The following is a 23136-nucleotide window of genomic DNA, read 5'->3' on the forward strand; positions in this document are numbered from 1 at the left end:
TATCTTGCAGCTCTTTGACAAGTATACTACTTCTGTGCTGCATTATTGTGAGCAGTATATAGTAGGACATTGCAGGATATTGGTGACCAGCAATATACATATAGTACAGTAGGCCATTGCTGTATCTTGCAGCTCTGTGTAAGTATACTATCTCTGTGCTGCATTATTGTGAGCAGTATATAGTAGGACAGTGCAGAATTTTGGTGACCAGCAGTATACATATAGTACAGTACAGTAGGCCATTGCTGTATTTTGCAGCTCTGTGTCAAGTATGCAATCTCTGTGCAGCATTATTGTGAGCAGTATATAGTAGGACAGTGCAGCATTTTGTGACCAGCAGTATACATATAGTACAGTACAGTAGGCCATTGCTGTATCTTGCAGCTCTGTGACAAGTATACTACCTCTGTGCTGCATTATTGTGAGCAGTATATAGTAGGACAGTGCAGCATTTTGGTGACCAGAACTATTCATATAGTACAGTACAGTAGGCCATTGCTGTATCTTGCTGCTCTGTATTAAGTATACTATCTTTGTGCTGCATTATTGTGAGCAGTATATTGTAGGACAGTGCAGGATTTTGGTAACCAGCAGTATACATATAGTACAGTAGGCCATTGCTGTATCTTGCAGCTCTGTGTCAAGTATACTATTTCTGTGCTGCATTATTGTGAGCAGTATATAGTAGGTCAGTGCAGAATTTTGGTGACCAGCAGTATACATATAGTACAGTACAGTAGGCCATTGCTGTATCTTGCAGCTCTGTGTCAAGTATACTATCTTTGTGCTGCATTATTGTGAGCAGTATATAGTCGGACAGTGCAGCATTTTGGTGACCAGCAGTATACATATAGTACAGTAGGCCATTGCTGTATCTTGCAGCTCTGTGTCAAGTATACTATTTCTGTGCTGCATTATTGTGAGCAGTATATAGTAGGACATTGCAGGATTTTGGTGACCAGCAGTATACATATAGTACAGTACAGTAGGCCATTGCTGTATCTTGCAGCTCTGTGTCAAGTATACTATCTTTGTGCTGCATTATTGTGAGCAGTATATAGTAGGACAGTGCAGCATTTTGGTGACCAGCAGTATACATATAGTACAGTAGGCCATTGCTGTATCTTGCTGCTCTGTGTCAAGTATACTATCTCTGGGCTGCATTATTGTGAGCATTATATAGTAGGACAGTGCAGCAATTTTGTGACCAGCAGTATACATATAATACAGTACAGTATGCCATTGCTGTATCTTGCAGCTCTGTGTAAGTATACTATCTCTGTGCTGCATTATTGTGAGACGTTTATAGAAGGACAGTGCAGCATTTTGGTGACCAGCTGTATACATATAATACAGTACATTAGGCCATTGCTGTAACTTGTAGCTCTGGGTCAAGTATACTATCTCTGTGCTGCATTATTGTGAGCAGTATATAGTAGGACAGTGCAGCATTTTGGTGACCAACAGTATACATATATTATAGTACAGTAGGCCATTGCTGTATCTTGCTGCTCTGTGTTTAGTATACCATCTCTGTGCTGCATTATTATGAGCAGTATATAGTAGGACAGTGCAGCATTTTGGTGACCAGCTGTATACATATAATATAGTACATTAGGCCATTGCTGTATCTTACAGCTCTGTGTCAAGTATACTATCTCTGTGCTACATTATTGTGAGCAGTATATAGTAGGACATTGCAGGATTTTGGTGACCAGCAATATACACATAGTACAGTAGGCCATTGCTGTATCTTGCAGCTCTGTGTCAAGTATACTATCTCTGTGCTGCATTATTGTGAGCAGTAAATAGTAGGAGACTGCAGAATTTTGGTGACCAACAGTATACATATAGTACAGTACAGTAGGCCATTGCTGTATTTTGCAGCTCTGTGTCAAGTATGCAATCTCTGTGCAGCATTATTGTGAGCAGTATATAGTAGGACAGTGCAGAATTTTGGTGACCTGCAGTATACATATAGTACAGTACAGTACGCCATTGCTGTATCTTGCAGCTCTGTGTCAAGTACACTATCTCTGTGCAGCATTATTGTGAGCAGTATATAGTGGGACAGTGCAGCATTTTGGTGACCAGCAGTATACATATAATACAGTACAGTAGGCCATTGCTGTATCTTGCAGCTCTGTGTCAAGTATACTATCTCTGTGCTGCATTATTGTGAGCAGTTTAGAGAAGGACAGTGCAGCATTTTGGTGACAAGCTGTATACATATAGTACAGTACAGTACAGTAGGCCATTGCTGTATCTTGCAGCTCTGTGTCAAGTATACTATTTATGTGCTGCATTATTGTGAGCAGTATATAGTAGGATATTTGCAGCAATTTGGTGACCAGCAGTATACATATAGTACAGTACAGTAGGCTATTGCTGTATTTTGCAGCTCTGTGACAAGTATACTACCTCTGTGCTGCATTATTGTGAGCAGTATATAGTATGACAGTGCAGCATTTTGGTGACCAGCAGTATACATATATTATAGTACAGTAGGCCATTGCTGTATCTTGCTGCTCTGTGTTTAGTATACCATCTCTGTGCTGCATTATTATGAACAGTATATAGTAGGACAGTGCAGCATTTTGGTGACCAGCAGAATACATATAGTACAGTACAGTAGGCCATTGCTGTATCTTGCAACTCTGTGTCAAATATACTATCTCTGTGCTGCATTATTGTGAGCAGTATAAAGGATTACAGTGCAGCATTTTGGTGACCAGCAGTATACATATAGTACAGTACAGTAGGCCTTTGCTGTATCTTGCAGCTCTGTGTCAAGTATACTATCTTTGTGCTGCATTATTGGGAGCAGTATATAGTAGGTCAGTGCAGAATTTGATGACCAGCAGTATACATATAGTAAAGGACAGTAGGCCATTGCTGTATCTTGCTGCTCTGTGTCAAGTATACTATCTCTGTGCTGCATTATTGTGAGCAGTTTATAGTAGGACAGTGCAGCATTTTGGTGACCAGCAGTATACATATAGTAAAGGACAGTAGGCCATTGCTGTATCTTGCTGCTCTGTGTCAAGTATACTATCTCTGTGCTGCATTATTGTGAGCAGTAAATAGTAGGAGACTGCAGAATTTTGGTGACCAACAGTATACATATAGTACAGTACAGTAGGCCATTGCTGTATTTTGCAGCTCTGTGTCAAGTATGCAATCTCTGTGCAGCATTATTGTGAGCAGTATATAGTAGGACAGTGCACAATTTTGGTGACCTGCAGTATACATATAGTACAGTACAGTACGCCATTGCTGTATCTTGCAGCTCTGTGTCAAGTACACTATCTCTGTGCAGCATTATTGTGAGCAGTATATAGTGGGACAGTGCAGCATTTTGGTGACCAGCAGTATACATATAATACAGTACAGTAGGCCATTGCTGTATCTTGCAGCTCTGTGTCAAGTATACTATCTCTGTGCTGCATTATTGTGAGCAGTTTAGAGAAGGACAGTGCAGCATTTTGGTAACAAGCTGTATACATATAGTACAGTACAGTACAGTAGGCCATTGCTGTATCTTGCAGCTCTGTGTCAAGTATACTATTTATGTGCTGCATTATTGTAAGCAGTATATAGTAGGATATTTGCAGCAATTTGGTGACCAGCAGTCTACATATAGTACAGTACAGTAGGCTATTGCTGTATTTTGCAGCTCTGTGACAAGTATACTACCTCTGTGCTGCATTATTGTGAGCAGTATATAGTAGGACAGTGCAGCATTTTGGTGACCAGCAGTATACATATATTATAGTACAGTAGGCCATTGCTGTATCTTGCTGCTCTGTGTTTAGTATACCATCTCTGTGCTGCATTATTATGAACAGTATATAGTAGGACAGTGCAGCATTTTGGTGACCAGCAGAATACATATAGTACAGTACAGTAGGCCATTGCTGTATCTTGCAACTCTGTGTCAAGTATACTATCTCTGTGCTGCATTATTGTGAGCAGTATAAAGGATTACAGTGCAGCATTTTGGTGACCAGCAGTATACATATAGTACAGTACAGTAGGCCTTTGCTGTATCTTGCAGCTCTGTGTCAAGTATACTATCTTTGTGCTGCATTATTGGGAGCAGTATAAAGTAGGTCAGTGCAGAATTTTGGTGACCAGCAGTATACATATAGTAAAGGACAGTAGGCCATTGCTGTATCTTGCTGCTCTGTGTCAAGTATACTATCTCTGTGCTGCATTATTGTGAGCAGTTTATAGTAGGACAGTGCAGCATTTTGGTGACCAGCAGTATACATATAGTAAAGGACAGTAGGCCATTGCTGTATCTTGCTGCTCTGTGTCAAGTATACTATCTCTGTGCTGCATTATTGTGAGCAGTATATAGTAGGTCAGTGCAGAATTTTGGTGACCAGCAGTATACATATAGTAAAGGACAGTAGTCCATTGCTGTATCTTGCTGCTCTGTTTCAAGTATACTATCTCTGTGCTGCATTATTGTGAGCAGTTTATAGTAGGACAGTGCAGCATTTTGGTGACCAGCAGTATACATATAGTACAGTACAGTAGGCAATTGCTGTATCTTGCAGCTCTGTGTCAAGTATACTATCTCTGTGCTGCATTATTGTGAGCAGTATAAATTAGGACAGTGCATCATTTGGTGACAAGAAGTATTCATATAGTACAGTAAAGTAGACCTTTGCTGTATCTTGCTGCTCTGTGTTAAGTATACTCTCTTTGTGCTGCATTATTGTGAGCAGTATATATAGTAGGACATTGCAGGATTTTGGTTACCAGCAGAATACATATAGTACAGTAGGCCATTGCTGTATCTTGCATCTCTGTGTCATGTATACTATCTCTGTGCTGCATTATTGTGAGCAGTATATAGTAGGTCAGTGCATAATTTCGGTGACAAGCAGTATACATATAGTAAAGGACAGTAGGCCATTGCTGTATTTTGCTGCTCTGTGTCAAGTATACTATCTCTGTGCTGCATTATTTTGAGCAGTATATAGTAGGACAGTGCAGAATTTTGGTGACCAGCAGTATACATATAGTACAGTACAGTAGGCCATTGCTGTATTTTGCAGCTCTGTGTCAAGTATGCAATCTCTGTGCAGCATTATTGTGAGCAGTATATAGTAGGACAGTGCAGCATTTTGGTGACCTGCAGTATACATATAGTACAGTACAGTAGGCCATTGCTGTATCTTGCAGCTCTGTGTCAAGTACACTATCTCTGTGCAGCATTATTGTGAGCAGTATATAGTGGGACAGTGCAGCATTTTGGTGACCAGCAGTATACATATAGTACAGTACAGTAGGCCATTGCTGTATCTTGCTGCTCTGTGTCAAGTATACTATCTTTGGGCTGCATTATTGTGAGCATTATATAGTAGGACAATGCAGCATTTTTGTGACCAGCATTATACATATAATACAGTACAGTAGGCCATTGCTGTATCTTGCAGCTCTGTGTAAGTATACTATCTCTGTGCTGCATTATTGTGAGACGTTTATAGAAGGACAGTGCAGCATTTTGGTGACCAGCTGTATACATATAATACAGTACAGTAGGCCATTGCTGTATCTTACAGCTCTGTGTCAAGTATACTATTTCTGTGCTGCATTATTGTGAGCAGTATATAGTAGGACATTGCAGGATTTTGGTGACTAGCAATATACATATAGTACAGTAGGCCATTGCTGTTTCTTGCAGCTCTGTGTCAAGTATACTATCTCTGTGCTGCATTATTGTGAGCAGTATATAGTAGGACAGTGCAGAATTTTGGTGACCAGCAGTATACATATAGTACAGTACAGTAGGCCATTGCTGTATTTTGCAGCTCTGTGTCAAGTATGCAATCTCTGTGCAGCATTATTGTGAGCAGTATATAGTAGGGCAGTGCAGCATTTTGTGACCAGCAGTATACATATAGTACAGTACAGTAGGCCATTGCTGTATCTTGCAGCTCTGTGACAAGTATACTACCTCTGTGCTGCATTATTGTGAGCAGTATATAGTAGGACAGTGCAGCATTTTGGTGACCAGCAGTATACATATATTACAGTACAGTAGGCCATTGCTGTATCTTGCTGCTCTGTGTTTAGTATACTATCTCTGTGCTGCATTATTGTGAGAAGTATAAAGTAGGACAGTGCAGCATTTTGGTGACTAGAAGTATTCATATAGTACAGTACAGTAGGCCATTGCTGTATCTTGCTGCTCTGTGTCAAGTATACTATCTTTGTGCTGCATTATTGTGAGCAGTATATAGTAGGACAGTGCAGGATTTTGGTGACCAGCAGTATACATATAGTACAGTAGGCCATTGCTGTATCTTGCAGCTCTGTGTCAAGTATACTATTTCTGTGCTGCATTATTGTGAGCAGTATATAGTAGGTCAGTGCAGAATTTCGGTGACCAGCAGTATACATATAGTAAAGGACAGTAGGCCATTGTTCTATCTTGCTGCTCTGTGTCAAGTATACTATCTCTGTGCTACATTATTTTGAGCAGTATATAGCAGGACATTGCAGCATTTTGGTGACCTGCAGTATACATATAGTACAGTACAGTATGCCATTGCTGTATCTTGCAGCTCTGGGTCAAGTACACTATCTCTGTGCTGCATTATTGTGAGCAGTATATAGTAGGACATTGCAGGATTTTGGTTACCAGCAGTATACATATAGTACAGTAGGCCATTGCTGTATCTTGCATCTCTGTGTCATGTATACTATCTCTGTGCTGCATTATTGTGAGCAGTATATAGTAGGTCAGTGCATAATTTCGGTGACCAGCAGTATACATACAGTAAAGGACAGTAGGCCATTGCTGTATCTTGCTGCTCTGTGTCAAGTATACTATCCCTGGGCTGCATTACTGTGAGCATTATATAGTAGGACAGGGCAGCATTTTGGTGACCAGCAGTATACATATAGCACAGTACAGTAGGCCATTGTTGTATCTTGCAGCTCTGTGTAAGTATACTATCTCTGTGCTGCATTATTGTGAGCAGTATAAAGTAGGATAGTGCAGCATTTTGGTGACCAGAAGTATTCATATAGTACAGTACAGTAGGCCATTGCTGTATCTTGCTGCTCTGTGTCAAGTATACTATCTTTGTGCTGCATTATTGTGAGCAGTATATAGTAGGACAGTGCAGGATTTTGGTGACCAGCAGTATACATATAGTACAGTAGGCCATTGCTGTGTCTTGCAGCTCAGTGTAAGTTTACTATCTCTGTGCTGCATTATTGTGAGCAGTATAAAGTAGGACAGTGCAGCATTTTGGTGACCAGCAGTATACATATAGTACAGTACAGTAGGCCATTGTTGTATCTTGCAGCTCTGTGTCAAGTACACTATTTCTGTGCTGCATTATTGTGAGCAGTATATAGTAGGTCAGTGCAGAATTTTGGTGACCAGCAGTATACATATAGTAAAGGACAGTAGGCCATTGTTCTATCTTGCTGCTCTGTGTCAAGTATACTATCTCTGTGCTACATTATTTTGAGCAGTATATAGTAGGACAGTGCAGCATTTTGGTGACCTGCAGTATACATATAGTACAGTACAGTATGCCATTGCTGTATCTTGCAGCTCTGGGTCAAGTACACTATCTCTGTGCTGCATTATTGTGAGCAGTTTATAGTGGGACAGTGCAGCATTTTGGTGACCAGCAGTATACATATAGTACTGTACAGTAGGCAATTGCTGTATCTTGCAGCTCTGTGTCAAGTATACTATCTCTGTGCTGCATTATTGTGAGCAGTATATAGTAGGACAGTGCAGGATTTTGGTGACCAGTAGCATACATATAGTACAGTAGGCCATTGCTGTATCTTGCAGTTCTGTGTCAAGTATACTATTTCTGTGCTGTATTATTGTGAGCAGTATATAGTAGGTCAGTGCAGAAATTCGGTGACCAGCAGTATACATATAGTAAAGGACAGTAGGCCATTGTTCTATCTTGCTGCTCTTTGTCAAGTATACTATCTCTGTGCTACATTATTTTGAGCAGTTTATAGTAGGACAGTGCAGCATTTTGGTGACCTGCAGTATACATATAGTACAGTAGGCCATTGCTGTATCTTGCAGCTCTGTGACAAGTATACTACCTCTGTGCTGCATTATTGTGAGCAGTATATAGTAGGACAGTGCAGCATTTTGGTGACCAGCAGTATACATATATTATAGTACAGTAGGCCATTGCTGTATCTTGCTTCTCTGTGTTTAGTATACCATCTCTGTGCTGCATTATTGTGAGCAGTATATAGAAGGACAGTGCAGAATTTTGGTGACCAGCAGTATACATATAGTACAGTACAGTAGGCCATTGTTGTATCTTGCAACTCTGTGTCAAGTATACTATCTCTGTGCTGCATTATTGTGAGCAGTATAAAGTATTACAGTGCAGCATTTTGGTGACCTGAAATATTCTTATAGTACAGTACAGTAGGCCTTTGCTGTATCTTGCAGCTCTGTGTCAAGTATACTATCTCTGTGCTGCATTATTGTGAGCAGTATAAATTAGGACAGTGCATCATTTGGTGACAAGAAGTATTCATATAGTACAGTACAGTAGGCCTTTGCTGTATCTTGCTGCTCTGTGTTAAGTATACTCTCTTTGTGCTGCATTATTGTGAGCAGTATATAGTAAGACATTGCAGGATTTTGGTTACCAGCAGTATACATATAGTACAGTAGGCCATTGCTGTATCTTGCATCTATGTATCAAGTATACTATCTCTGTGCGTCATTATTGTGAGCAGTTTATAGTAGGACAGTGCAGCATTTTGGTGACAAGCAGTATACATATAGTAAAGGACAGTAGGCCATTGCTGTATCTTGCTGCTCTGTGTCAAGTATACTATCTCTGTGCTGCATTATTGTGAGCAGTATATAGTAGGTCAGTGCAGAATTTTGGTGACCAGCAGTATACATATAGTAAAGGACAGTAGGCCATTGCTGTATCTTGCTGCTCTGTGTCAAGTATACTATCTCTGTGCTGCATTATTGTGAGCAGTTTATAGTAGGACAGTGCAGCATTTTGGTGACCAGCAGTATACATATAGTACAGTACAGTAGGCCATTGCTGTATCTTGCAGCTCTGTGTCAAGTACACTATCTATGTGTCGCGTTATTGTGAGCAGTATTTAGTGGGACAGTGCAGCATTTTGGTGACCAGCAGTATACATATAGTACAGTACAGTAGGCAATTGCTGTATCTTGCAGCTCTGTGTCAAGTATACTATCTCTGTGCTGCATTATTGTGAGCAGTATAAATTAGAACAGTGCATCATTTGGTGACAAGAAGTATTCATATAGTACAGTACAGTAGGCCTTTGCTGTATCTTGCTGCTCTGTGTTAAGTATACTCTCTTTGTGCTGCATTATTGTGAGCAGTATATAGTAGGACATTGCAGGATTTTGGTTACCAGCAGTATACATATAGTACAGTAGGCCATTGCTGTATCTTGCATCTCTGTGTCATGTATACTATCTCTGTGCTGCATTATTGTGAGCAGTATATAGTAGGTCAGTGCATAATTTCGGTGACCAGCAGTGTACATATAGTAAAGGACAGTAGGCCATTGCTGTATCTTGCTGCTCTGTGTCAAGTATACTATCTCTGTGCTGCATTATTTTGAGCAGTATATAGTAGGACAGTGCAGCATTTTGGTGACCAGCAGTATACATATAGTACAGTACAGTAGGCCATTGTTGTATCTTGCAGCTCTGTGTCAAGTACACTATCTCTGTGCAGCATTATTGTGAGCAGTATATAGTGGGACAGTGCAGCATTTTGGTGACCAGCAGTATACATATAGTAAAGGACAGTAGGCCATTGCTGTATCTTGCTGCTCTGTGTCAAGTATACTATCTCTGGGCTGCATTATTGTGAGCATTATATAGTAGGACAATGCAGCATTTTTGTGACCAGCATTATACATATAATACAGTACAGTAGGCCATTGCTGTATCTTGCAGCTCTGTGTAAGTATACTATCTCTGTGCTGCATTATTGTGAGACGTTTATAGAAGGACAGTGCAGCATTTTGGTGACCAGCTGTATACATATAATACAGTACAGTAGGCCATTGCTGTATCTTACAGCTCTGTGTCAAGTATACTATCTCTGTGCTGCATTATTTTGAGCAGTATATAGTAGGACATTGCAGGATTTTGGTGACCAGCAATATACATATAGTACAGTAGGCCATTGCTGTTTCTTGCAGCTCTGTGTCAAGTATACTATCCCTGTGCTGCATTATTGTGAGCAGTATATAGTAGGACAATGCAGCATTTTTGTGACCAGCAGTATACATATAGTACTGTACAGTAGGCCGTTGCTGTATCTTGCAGCTCTGTGTCAAGTACACTATCTCTGTGCGGCATTATTGTGAGCAGTATATAGTGGGACAGTGCAGCATTTTGGTGACCAGCAGTATACATATAATACAGTACAGTAGGCCATTGCTGTATCTTGCAGCTCTGTGTCAAGTATACTATCTCTGTGCTGCATTATTGTGAGCAGTTTAGAGAAGGACAGTGCAGCATTTTGGTGACCAGCAGTATACATATAGTACAGTACAGTAGGCTATTGCTGTATCTTGCAGCTCTGTGACAAGTACACTACCTCTGTGCTGCATTATTGTGAGCAGTATATAGTAGGACAGTGCAGCATTTTTGTGACCAGCAGTATACATATATTATAGTACAGTAGGCCATTGCTGTATCTTGCTGCTCTGTATTTAGTATACTATCTCTGTGCTGCATTATTGTGAGCAGTATATAGTAGGACATTGCAGCATTTTGATGACCAGCAGTATACATATAGTACAGTAGGCCATTGCTGTATCTTGCTGCTCTGTGTCAAGTATACTATCTCTGGGCTGCATTATTGTGAGCATTATATAGTAGGACAGTGCAGCAATTTTGTGACCAGTTGTATACATATAATACAGTACAGTAGGCCATTGCTGTATCTTGCAACTCTGTGTTAGGCGCCGAGGGTCCGCCCGTCAGTGCGGCCCGGTGCCTAGCAACTAGGGACGCCGCAGGCACACAGCCGCCGGCTCCCTAGCAACGCTGGACGCCGGGCGCACGGAGCCGCTCAGACCATAGCAACGGGGACGCCACTGTCGGACCGCGTTCCCCGTTGCTAGGTCTAGATAATGAGTTCATTTGTATCCTGGCCGTGCAGCATGCAGCTGCACGGCATGATGTTTATTACCCTGTCTGGATCCTGATTGGAGGGTTCCCAAATAAAGGCACTCTCAGGACTTCTTACAGACGCCGGTGATAGCTTCCTGTTTGCTGAGTCTGTTACAGAGAGTTTCCAGTCCTGCTCAATCCGGTTGTTCCTGTCCTCAGTGATCCAGTACTCGGAATTTGTCATCTATTCCTGGAGTCCGACCGAGCACCTTTTAACATCCTGTGGTGTTCGTGAGTCGCGGCGTAGCCGTGTGTTGCGGCCTGTCCGCTTACTATTTTATTATTTAGTTTCTTTGTGTTCCGGAGTTTTTGCGGAGGATTCCGCTCCCACAGATCCACTCTGGTATCCAGCGGTGCTGGATAGGAGTAACGGATCAGGGGATCTTTTGGTTGTCCTTTTCCCTGGCGGTTTGTCCGCACATACTTTTGGTTAAGTTAGATAGCTTGTAACCCCTGGCCTGGTTGCTTAGTCAGAGGGCCCCTTGTTATCACCCTGTCTCGGATTTCCCTTTGTCTCCCATTAAGACCTGAGGGGGCATCGGGGTTGGGCAGACATAATCCGCCCTTCGAAAGCGGCTGCCATGGGCTCAAGCAACCATAGTCTCGCAGGGGATTTCTGACAACACGGGCGAGACAACGGAGTTAGGGCGCCAGGGGTTACTAGGCTTTCCTGCTCCCATAACCAGCATATCTTTCCAGTACCCAGACCTCTGCCATAAGATCTCCTCTGGTCTGGAGTACGGGAATCATAACATTATCACCGGCCAGACTAACATTTAAAATTAAACAGGAGTTAATTTTTTCCCTTGTTCAGTTGGGAGATTTTGTCGGCCTCATGAATCCCACCGGTGTTGGGCCAAATCCTGGCCAGCTTTTAGTTAGCCAGATTCAAGAGCTTACTCAGATGGTTCAGGATCTGTCCCTTCGGGTGAGGTCACAGGAAGATCTGTTACGGACTTCCCCGAGGGTCATTCCTGAACCAAAAATGCATCTGCCTGACCGTTTTTCTGGGGATAGAAAGCAGTTTTTTAATTTTAAAGAGTCTTGTAAACTGTATTTTCGTTTAAGACCAGTCTCCTCAGGTACGGAATCTCAGCGGGTAGGAATTATTATTTCTTTGCTACAGGGGGATCCTCAGACCTGGGCTTTTGGTTTAAAGACAGACGATCCGGCTTTATTGTCTGTAGACGCCTTTCTGGGGTCTTTAGGGCTATTGTATGACGACCCTGATAGAGAGGCATCCGCCGAGAGTCAGTTGCGTGCTCTCAGACAGGGTAGGAATCCCGCAGAGATTTATTGTACGGAGTTTCGCCGTTGGTCGAACGACTGTGGATGGAATGACCCAGCCCTGCGCAGTCAGTTTCGCCTCGGCTTATCCGAGTCTATAAAAGACAGTCTCCTTCAGTATCCCGCTCCTGAGACGCTCGATAAACTCATGGAGCTCTCTATTAAGATTGATCGTCGTCTCAGAGAGCGGAGGGCTGAAAAAGGAGCATCTGTCGGGTCTACTCCTTGTGTTTTTTCCATTCCTGTGGACATAGAGGAGCCCATGCAGATAGGCCTCTCCAAACTGTCTCCTGAAGAAAGAACCAGAAGGCAAAATTCTGGTCTTTGTTTATACTGTGGGGGTAAGGGACATTTTGCCCGTAGTTGTCCGAACAAGTCGGGAAACGCCTCGACCAAGTGAGTTGTGAGGGGGTTCACTTTGGTCTGCAGCTTATCTCCTCAAATAATTCACTGTTAGTTCCAGCTAAGGTTTCCTTTGGCAGCCTCTGTTCCTCGGTCTCGGTTTTTGTGGACAGTGGAGCTGCAGGGAACTTTATGGATTTAACATGGGCCAAGGCCTTAGGTATTCCTCAGTTAGCCTTGGGTAGGTGTATCACCATGCATGGTTTAGATGGGAGTCCCTTGTCCAATGGGGTTATTTCTCTCTGTACACCTCCTGTTCTACTTTCGGTAGGAGCTCTGCATTCTGAAAAGATTGAGTTTTTCCTTACCCATTGCCCAGCAGTTCCTGTGGTTCTGGGTCACCCTTGGCTGGTCTTTCATAATCCCATCATTGATTGGCAGTCGGGGGAGATCTTACAATGGGGTACCATCTGTAATAAGGAATGTATTACGCTTCCCATCAGAATAGCTGCTGTCATTCCCGCACCCATTCCTGTGGAATACCAGGATTTTGTTGATGTATTTTCCAAGGGCAATGCGGATATTCTGCCCCCCCATAGGCCTTATGATTGTGCTATTGAGTTAATTCCTGGTGCCACTTTGCCTAAGGGAAGGTTATATGCATTGTCCGGACCTGAAACTGTGGCCATGAATGAGTATGTTAAAGAAAGCCTAGGGAAAGGATTTATCAGGCCATCTAAATCCCCTTTAAGTGCAGGCTTCTTCTTCGTGGAGAAGAAGGATGGATCACTCAGACCTTGCATTGACTTTAGAGCCTTGAATAAAATCTCAGTAAAGAATACTTACCCTTTGCCGCTGATTTCTGTCCTCTTTGATCAGCTACGTTCGGCTGTGATTTTTTCTAAGATTGACCTGAGAGGAGCATATAACCTTATCAGAATCAAGTCAGGGGATGAGTGGAAAACGGCATTCAGTACTCAGTCAGGCCACTATGAGTATCTGGTTATGCCATTTGGCCTGTCCAACGCTCCGGCAGTTTTCCAGGATCTCATTAACGATGTGCTCCGTGAATTTCTTGGAAAATTCGTTGTAGTCTACTTAGACGATATTTTGATATATTCTGACTCTATAGAACAACATGTTGCCCAGGTGCGTTAGGTTCTAAAGAAATTACGTGAAAATCACCTATATGCCAAGCTGGAGAAGTGTGAATTTCATGTCACGGAGGTATCCTTTTTAGGGTACATTATTTCCCCTCGGGGATTCTGTATGGAACCAAAGAAGCTCCAAGCCATCCTTAGTTGGGCGCAACCCACCAATTTAAAAGCAATTCAGCGCTTTTTAGGGTTTGCGAATTACTATAGAAGATTTTTTTCACTCTTTCTCTGACCTAGTTGCTCCCATTGTGGCACTGACTAAGAAGGGAGCAGATCCTACCAACTGGTCACGTGAAGCGGAGTTATCTTTTCAGGCCTTGAAACAAGCCTTTGTCTCAGCCCCTGTCCTCAGACATCCCAACCCAGAATTGCCTTTCATTGTTGAGGTTGATGCCTCGGAGGTTGGAGTAGGGGCCATCTTATCTCAGAAGGATCCGGATTCCCTAGAATTACATCCCTGTGCCTTTATGTCCAGGAAATTCTCGTCTGCTGAATCCAACTACGATGTTGGTAACCGGGAATTACTGGCTATTAAATGGGCTTTCGAGGAGTGGAGGCATTGGCTTGAGGGAGCCACTCATACCATTTCAGTTTTGACTGATCACAAAAATCTTCAATACATTGAATCAGCTAAACGGCTGAATGCCCGGCAAGCTTGCTGGGCTTTATTTTTTACTCGTTTCAAGTTCATTATCACCTTCAGGCCAGGTTCCAAGAATACCAAGGCAGATGCCCTGTCACGCAGTTTTCTTCCAGTTCAAGACAACAGTCCTGTTACTCCCATACTTCCGTCTTCAGTCATTCGGGCAGGCCTCACACAAGATTTATTTACCCAGTTAAAGCAGCTTCAACATCAAGCTCCTGGAAATACTCCTGCTGGTCGTCTTTATGTCCCCGAGTTTTTGAGAGCAACAGTTTTGACGGAGTTTCACGATAGCAAAGTTGCCGGGCATCCGGGGATTGCTAAAACCTTTGAATTAGTTTCCCGCTCGGTATGGTGGCCTGGTCTTTCCAAAGACATTAAGGAGTTTGTTTTTTCTTGTCAGGTCTTTGCACAGCATAAGGTTCCCCGTTCCTTGCCTATCGGTCAACTTATGCCCTTGAATGTTCCTCTTAGGCCATGGTCTCATATTTCCATGGATTTTGTGGTGGACCTCCCTCTGTCAGCCGGATGCCGAGTCATATGGGTGGTAGTGGACCGTTTTAGCAAAATGGCCCATTTCATTGCTCTTCCTCGATTGCCATCTGCCCAGGGATTGGCAGTCTTGTTCCTCCGCCATGTTTTCAGACTCCATGGGTTACCCACTGATATTGTTTCTGATCGGGGTCCACAATCCATTGCACAATTTTGGAAGTCTTTTTGTGCCTCATTAAAGATGAAATTATCTTTAACGTCTGGCTACCATCCCCAATCCAACGGGCAGACTGAGCGAGTTAATCAATCATTAAAACAATATTTGCGTTTGTACTCGGCCAAACTCCAAAATGACTGGTCTGAGTTTCTTCCGTTAGCAGAGTTTGCTTACAACAATGCCTGTCATTCCTCCACCAATGTATCTCCATTTTTTACAGTTTTTGGTTTTCACCCCAGAGCTAATTCCTTTTTTCAACATTCCTCTGTCTCCTCACTGACCTTGACCTCTCATCTCAAACTCATTTGGAGAAAAGTGCACCTGGCTCTCAGAAAAGCGGCATTTCGGGAGAAAAAAATTTCTGACAGGCTCCGGCGGCCGTGCACTTTTAAAGTTGGAGATAGGGTATGGTTGTCGACTCGCAACATTAAACTTCGACAAACCTCAGCCAGATTGGGTCCTAAATTTATTGGACCATTTCATATTATCAAAAAAGTCAACCCAGTTGCTTTCCGGTTACGTTTACCAAAAACTTTACGGATCGGGAATACCTTCCATTGCTCCTTGTTAAAACCATATGTTTCGTCCAGTAGATTTCCTCGCAAGATCCCTCAGGGGAAATCACCAATAGATGTACAGGGTCAGCAGGAGTTCTTGGTGGAGAAGGTTCTCGATTCCAAGTTGTCCCGGGGTCGGCTTTATTTTTTGGTACATTGGAGAGGTTATGGTCCAGAAGAAAGGTCTTGGGTCCTGGATGAGGATCTCCATGCTCCAAGGCTTAAAAAGGCATTTTTTCGAGAATTTCCTCAGAAACCTGGCTTTAGGGGTTCCTTGACCCCTCCTCAAGGGGGGGGTACTGTTAGGCGCCGAGGGTCCGCCCGTCAGTGCGGCCCGGCGCCTAGCAACTAGGGACGCCGCAGGCACACAGCCGCCGGCTCCCTAGCAACGCTGGACGCCGGGCGCACGGAGCCGCTCAGACCATAGCAACGGGGACGCCACTGTCGGACCGCGTTCCCCGTTGCTAGGTCTAGATAATGAGTTCATTTGTATCCTGGCATGATGTTTATTACCCTGTCTGGATCCTGATTGGAGGGTTCCCAAATAAAGGCACTCTCAGGACTTCTTACAGACGCCGGTGATAGCTTCCTGTTTGCTGAGTCTGTTACAGAGAGTTTCCAGTCCTGCTCAATCCGGTTGTTCCTGTCCTCAGTGATCCAGTACTCGGAATTTGTCATCTATTCCTGGAGTCCGACCGAGCACCTTTTAACATCCTGTGGTGTTCGTGAGTCGCGGCGTAGCCGTGTGTTGCGGCCTGTCCGCTTACTATTTTATTATTTAGTTTCTTTGTGTTCCAGAGTTTTTGCGGAGGATTCCGCTCCCACAGATCCACTCTGGTATCCAGCGGTGCTGGATAGGAGTAACGGATCAGGGGATCTTTTGGTTGTCCTTTTCCCTGGCGGTTTGTCCGCACATACTTTTGGTTAAGTTAGATAGCTTGTAACCCCTGGCCTGGTTGCTTAGTCAGAGGGCCCCTTGTTATCACCCTGTCTCGGATTTCCCTTTGTCTCCCATTAGGACCTGAGGGGGCATCGGGGTTGGGCAGACATAATCCGCCCTTCGAACGCGGCTGCCATGGGCTCAAGCAACCATAGTCTCGCAGGGGATTTCTGACAACACGGGCGAGACAACGGAGTAAGGGCGCCAGGGGTTACTAGGCTTTCCTGCTCCCGTAACCAGCATATCTTTCCAGTACCCAGACCTCTGCCATAAGATCTCCTCTGGTCTGGAGTACGGGAATCATAACACTCTGTGTAAGTATACTATCTCTGTGCTGCATTATTGTGAGACGTTTATAGAAGGACAGTGCAGAATTTTGGTGACCAGCTGTATACATATAATACAGTACAGTAGGCCATTGCTGTATCTTACAGTTCTGTGTCAAGTATACTATCTCTGTGCTGCATTATTGTGAGCAGTATATAGTAGGACATTGCAGGATTTTGGTGACCAGCAATATACATATAGTACAGTAGGCCATTGCTGTATCTTGCAGCTCTGTGTCAAGTATACTATCTCTGTGCTGCATTATTGTGAGCAGTATATAGTAGGACAGTGCAGAATTTTGGTGACCAGCAGTATACATATAGTACAGTACAGTAGGCAATTGCTGTATCTTGCAGCTCTGTGTCAAGTATACTATCTCTGTGCTGCATTATTGTGAGCAGTATAAATTAGGACAGTGCATCATTTGGTGACAAGAAGTATTCATATAGTACAGTACAGTAGGCCTTTGCTGTATCTTGCTGCTCTGTGTTTAGTATACTATCTCTGTGCTGCATTATTGTGAGCAGTATATAGTAGGACAGTGCAGCATTTTGGTGACCAGCAGTATACATATAGTACAGTATAGTAGGCCATTGCTGTATCTTGCCACTCTGTGTCATGTACACTATCTCTGTGCCGCATTATTGTGAGCAGTATTTAGTGGGACAGTGCAGCATTTTGATGACCAGCAATATACATATAGTACAGTACAGTATGCCATTGTTGTATCTTGCAGCTCTGTGTCAAGTACACTATCTCTGTGCAGCATTATTGTGAGCAGTATATAGTGGGACAGTGCAGCATTTTGGTGACCAGCAGTATACATATAGTACAGTACTGTAGGCCATTGCTGTATCTTGCTGCTCTGTGTCAAGTATACTATCTCTGTTCTGCATTATTGTGCAGCATTTTTGTGACCAGCAGTATACATATAATACAGTACAGTAGGCCATTGCTGTATCTTGCTGCTCTGTGTCAAGTATACTATCTCTGTGCTGCATTATTGTGAGCATTATATAGTAGGACAGTGCAGCATTTTGGTGACCAGCTTTATACATATAATACAGTACAGTAGGCCATTGCAGTATCTTACAGCTCTGTGTCAAGTATACTATCTCTGTGCTGCATTATTGTGAGCAGTATAAAGTAGGACATTGCAGGATTTTGGTGACCAGCAATATACATATAGTACAGTAGGCCATTGCTGTATCTTGCAGCTCTGTGTCAAGTATACTATCTCTGTGCTGCATTATTGTGAGCAGTATATAGTAGGACAGTGCAGAATTTTGGTGACCAACAGTATACATATAGGCCCTCATTCCGAGTTGATCGGTCGCAAGGCGATTTTAGCAGAGTTACACACGCTAAGCCGCCGCCTACTGGGAGTGAATCTTAGCTTCTTAAAATTGCGACCGATGTATTCGCAATATTGCGATTACTAACTACTTAGCAGTTTCAGAGTAGCTCCAGACTTACTCTGCCTGTGCGATCATTTCAGTGCTTGTCGTTCCTGGTTGACGTCACAAACACACCCAGCGTTCGCCCAGGCACTCCCACCGTTTCCCCGGCCACTCCTGCGTTTTTTCCGGAAACGGTAGCGTTTTCAGCCACACGCCCCTGAAACGCCGTGTTTCCGCCCAGTAACACCCATTTCCTGTCAATCACATTACGATCGCCGGAGCGAAGAAAAAGCCGTGAGTAAAAATACTTTCATCATAGTAAAGTTACTTGGCGCAGTCGCAGTGCGAACATTGCGCATGCGTACTAAGCGGATTTTCACTGCGATGCGATGAAAAATACCGAGCGAACAACTCGGAATGAGGGCCATAGTACAGAACAGTAGGACATTGCTGTATTTTGCAGCTCTGTGTCAAGTATGCAATCTCTGTGCAGCATTATTGTGAGCAGTATATAGTAGGACAGTGCAGCATTTTGTGACCAGCAGTATACATATAGTACAGTACAGTAGGCCATTGCTGTATCTTGCAGCTCTGTGTCAAGAATACTATCTCTGTGCTGCATTATTGTGAGCAGTTTAGAGAAGGACAGTGCAGAATTTTGGTGACCAGCTGTATACATATAGTACAGTACAGTAGGCCATTGCTGTATCTTGCTGCTCTGTGTCAAGTATACTATCTCTGTGCTGCATTATTGTGAGCATTATATAGTAGGACAGTGCAGCATTTTTGTGACCAGCAGTATACATATAGTATAGTAGAGTAGGCTATTGCTGTATCTTGCAGCTCTGTGACAAGTATACTACCTCTGTGCTGCATTATTGTGAGCAGTATATAGTAGGACAGTGCAGCATTTTGGTAACCAGCAGTATACATATAGTACAGTAGGCCATTGCTGTATCTTGCTGCTCTGTGTCAAGTATACTATCTCTGGGCTGCATTATTGTGAGCATTATATAGTAGGACAGTGCAGCATTTTTGTGACCAGCAGTATACATATAATACAGTACAGTAGGCCATTGCTGTATCTTGCAGCTCTGTGTAAGTATACTATCTCTGTGCTGCATTATTGTGAGACGTTTATAGAAGGACAGTGCAGCATTTTGGTGACCAGCTGTATACATATAATACAGTACAGTAGGCCATTGCTGTATCTTACAGCTCTGTGTGTAGAGATGTGCCCTGTGGGCACATCAGTGTTGCTGTCCCTAGCTGGGGACAGCGCTGGGGCAGCTTGTCTGTCCTCAGCGCTGGGTGCGTGGCGGCGGGTGTCCGCTGCAGGGATTACCCTTTTCCCTGCACCGGACCGGAGGCTGCGGGAAGATTCAAACGTTGGCGCCCTCTGGGAGCCAATCGCGGCTCCCGGAGCGGCAGCCAATCAGAGAGGGATTGGCTCGCCGCGTCATAGGCCCCGCCCCCGGCGTCTGACTTCAGACGCCGGGCGGGAGCCGAAGAGGCGCAGAAGCGCGCCGAAGAGCAGAAGAGATCCCGGCGGCGCGAGGAAGATGTCGTCGCGGTGGGAGCTCGGGAGGCCGCGGAAGAGGCCTGAAGACGTCCGGCGGCAGGAAGATGTCCAGCGGCGGCTGGACTCGGCGAGGCGATGGCGGCACCGCTGGCCAGGACGGGCCAGCGGCCGAAGATTAAAGAAGAACGCCGGAGGGGTCACCAGGGGTGGGAAGCAAAGGGCTGGCGAAGCTCCCCCCTGGTGCCTCTCCCAGCGGGTCAGGTAGGCCCTTTTCAGGTGCCCCTGTACCCGCTCCTCCCTAGACCACCGGGTGTTCGGGCATTAGGCCCGTGGGCACAGTCAGGCCCTCCCGCCTGTGGGCAAGTAGTCGGTCCCTCCCGGCCCGTGGGTACCTTTAGTCGGGCCCTGCGCAGTCGGGGTCCCCCACGGCCCGTGGCCCGGCTAAGATTTGGGGGCCATCATTTGGGTAGTTTGGGTATTAGGCCCAAGATACCCCTCCAGCGCCAGTTAGGCGGGCATTAGGCCAGAGGGCAAATACTACAGGCAATAGGCCTGAGGGGACAGTAGGGGGCACTAGGCCCTACTTCAGTTGGCGGCCGCTAGGGATATATAAAGGTGATGCTGGGTACTAGGCCCAGGTCACCCCAAGAGTGACAAATTAGGCGGGCGCTAGGCCCATGGGTGAAATCAGGCCTCCGGCCTGTGGGCAGTCAGGGGGCACTAGGCCCAGTGAACCAGTGTTCCCCCGAGGTAAATAAAGGTTGTACTGGGCACTAGGTCCACGCCACCCTGAGGTGTTAGGTAGGCAGGTCCGTTTGACCTGAGCCCCCGGAAGTGTACAGGAGGTGGGCAGGCTGTGTGGCGCCCACCCCCTTCCAGCGGCAGGTAGGGATTTAAAGGGACAGCACCGTGTGATCTTGTATTCCGATATTGTGATGTATGTTGTTACCGTGCAGGGCAAAGTGTCTGTGTTTAAGTTGTGCATAGTTGTGTTGCACCACCCACATGAGCTAGTTTGAGGGCTCTGTTTATGTAGCTAGTGTAGCGGACGCACACTAGGGTAGTACTTGGCCCTGCATGGCTGTTTCTCTTTGCCTCCTTACAGGGACCTGTAAGTGGAGAAGATCGGAGTGCAAGACTTGTGACGGCGAGTAGCATCCGTGTACGTTTGTCCCTTGTCTGTCCCCGAGCGCCGGAGTCGGGATTGCTCACGGACGTGAGAATCCTTTTCATCACACTACGTGCGAGAGCGCGAGTGTGTGAAATCTGGGTGGCTGAGGCTTTGTGCCGGTGATGACCTTTCACCCAACCGGTGAAGGTCACGGTCACCCCTGGGGTATCCCCTGTTCCAGTGGAAGAAGGGTCGATACCCCCTTTAAGGTAAACTATTCTCTCCTCAGCTCGGTCGTCGGTCAGCTCCGAGAGGGAATCGCCGTGTCCGGATCCGATTGAAGATTCCCAGGTCCGTTGAAGGTTCCGGTACCTGAAGGTGAGAGAGAGCGGCGCCTGGTGAGTACCGACTTTACACCTGCACGGCAGCAGGCACCACCACACAGCAGCCGCACCTCTCACACTGTGTCAAGTATACTATCTCTGTGCTGCATTATTGTGAGCAGTATATAGTAGGACATTGCAGGATTTTGGTGACCAGCAATATACATATAGTACAGTAGGCCATTGCTGTATCTTGCAGCTCTGTGTCAAGTATACTATCTCTTTGCTGCATTATTGTGCGCAGTATATAGTAGGACAGTGCAGAATTTTGGTGACCAGTAGTATACATATAGTACAGTACAGTAGGCCATTGCTGTATTTTGCAGCTCTGTGTCAAGTATGCAATCTCTGTGCAGCATTATTGTGAGCAGTATATAGTAGGGCAGTGCAGCATTTTGGTGACCTGCAGTATACATATAGTACAGTACAGTAGGCCATTGCTGGATCTTGCAGCTCTGTGTCAAGTACACTATCTCTGTGCAGCATTATTGTGAGCAGTATATAGTGGGACAGTGCAGCATTTTGGTGACCAGCAGTATACATATAATACAGTACAGTAGGCCATTGCTGTATCTTGCAGCTCTGTGTCAAGTATACAATCTCTGTGCTGCATTATTGTGAGCAGTATATAGTAGGACAGTGCAGCATTTTGTGACCAGCAGTATACATATAGTACAGTACAGTAGGCCATTGCTGGATCTTGCAGCTCTGTGTCAAGTACACTATCTCTGTGCAGCATTATTGTGAGCAGTATATAGTGGGACAGTGCAGCATTTTGGTGACCAGCAGTATACATATAATACAGTACAGTAGGCCATTGCTGTATCTTGCAGCTCTGTGTCAAGTATACTATCTCTGTGCTGCATTATTGTGAGCAGTTTAGAGAAGGACAGTGCAGCATTTTGGTGACCAGCTGTATACATATAGTACAGTACAGTACAGTAGGCCATTGCTGTATCTTGCAGCTCTGTGAAAAGTATACTACCTCTGTGCTGTATTATTGTGAGCAGTATATAGTAGGACAGTGCAGCATTTTGGTGACCTGCAGTATACATATAGTACAGTACAGTAGGCCATTGCTGGATCTTGCAGCTCTGTGTCAAGTACACTATCTCTGTGCAGCATTATTGTGAGCAGTATATAGTGGGACAGTGCAGCATTTTGGTGACCAGCAGTATACATATAATACAGTACAGTAGGCCATTGCTGTATCTTGCAGCTCTCTGTCAAGTATACTATCTCTGTGCTGCATTATTGTGAGTAGTTTAGAGAAGGACAGTGCAGCATTTTGGTGACCAGCTGTATACATATAGTACAGTACAGTACAGTAGGCCATTGCTGTATTTTGCAGCTCTGTGAAAAGTATACTACCTCTGTGCTGTATTATTGTGAGTAGTATATAGTAGGACAGTGCAGCATTTTGGTGACCTGCAGTATACATATAGTACAGAACAGTAGGCCATTGCTGGATCTTGCAGCTCTGTGTCAAGTACACTATCTCTGTGCAGCATTATTGTGAGCAGTATATAGTGGGACAGTGCAGCATTTTGGTGAC

This window comes from Pseudophryne corroboree, chromosome 3 (assembly GCF_028390025.1).
Source record: "Pseudophryne corroboree isolate aPseCor3 chromosome 3, aPseCor3.hap2, whole genome shotgun sequence".
Taxonomy (NCBI): domain Eukaryota; kingdom Metazoa; phylum Chordata; class Amphibia; order Anura; family Myobatrachidae; genus Pseudophryne; species Pseudophryne corroboree.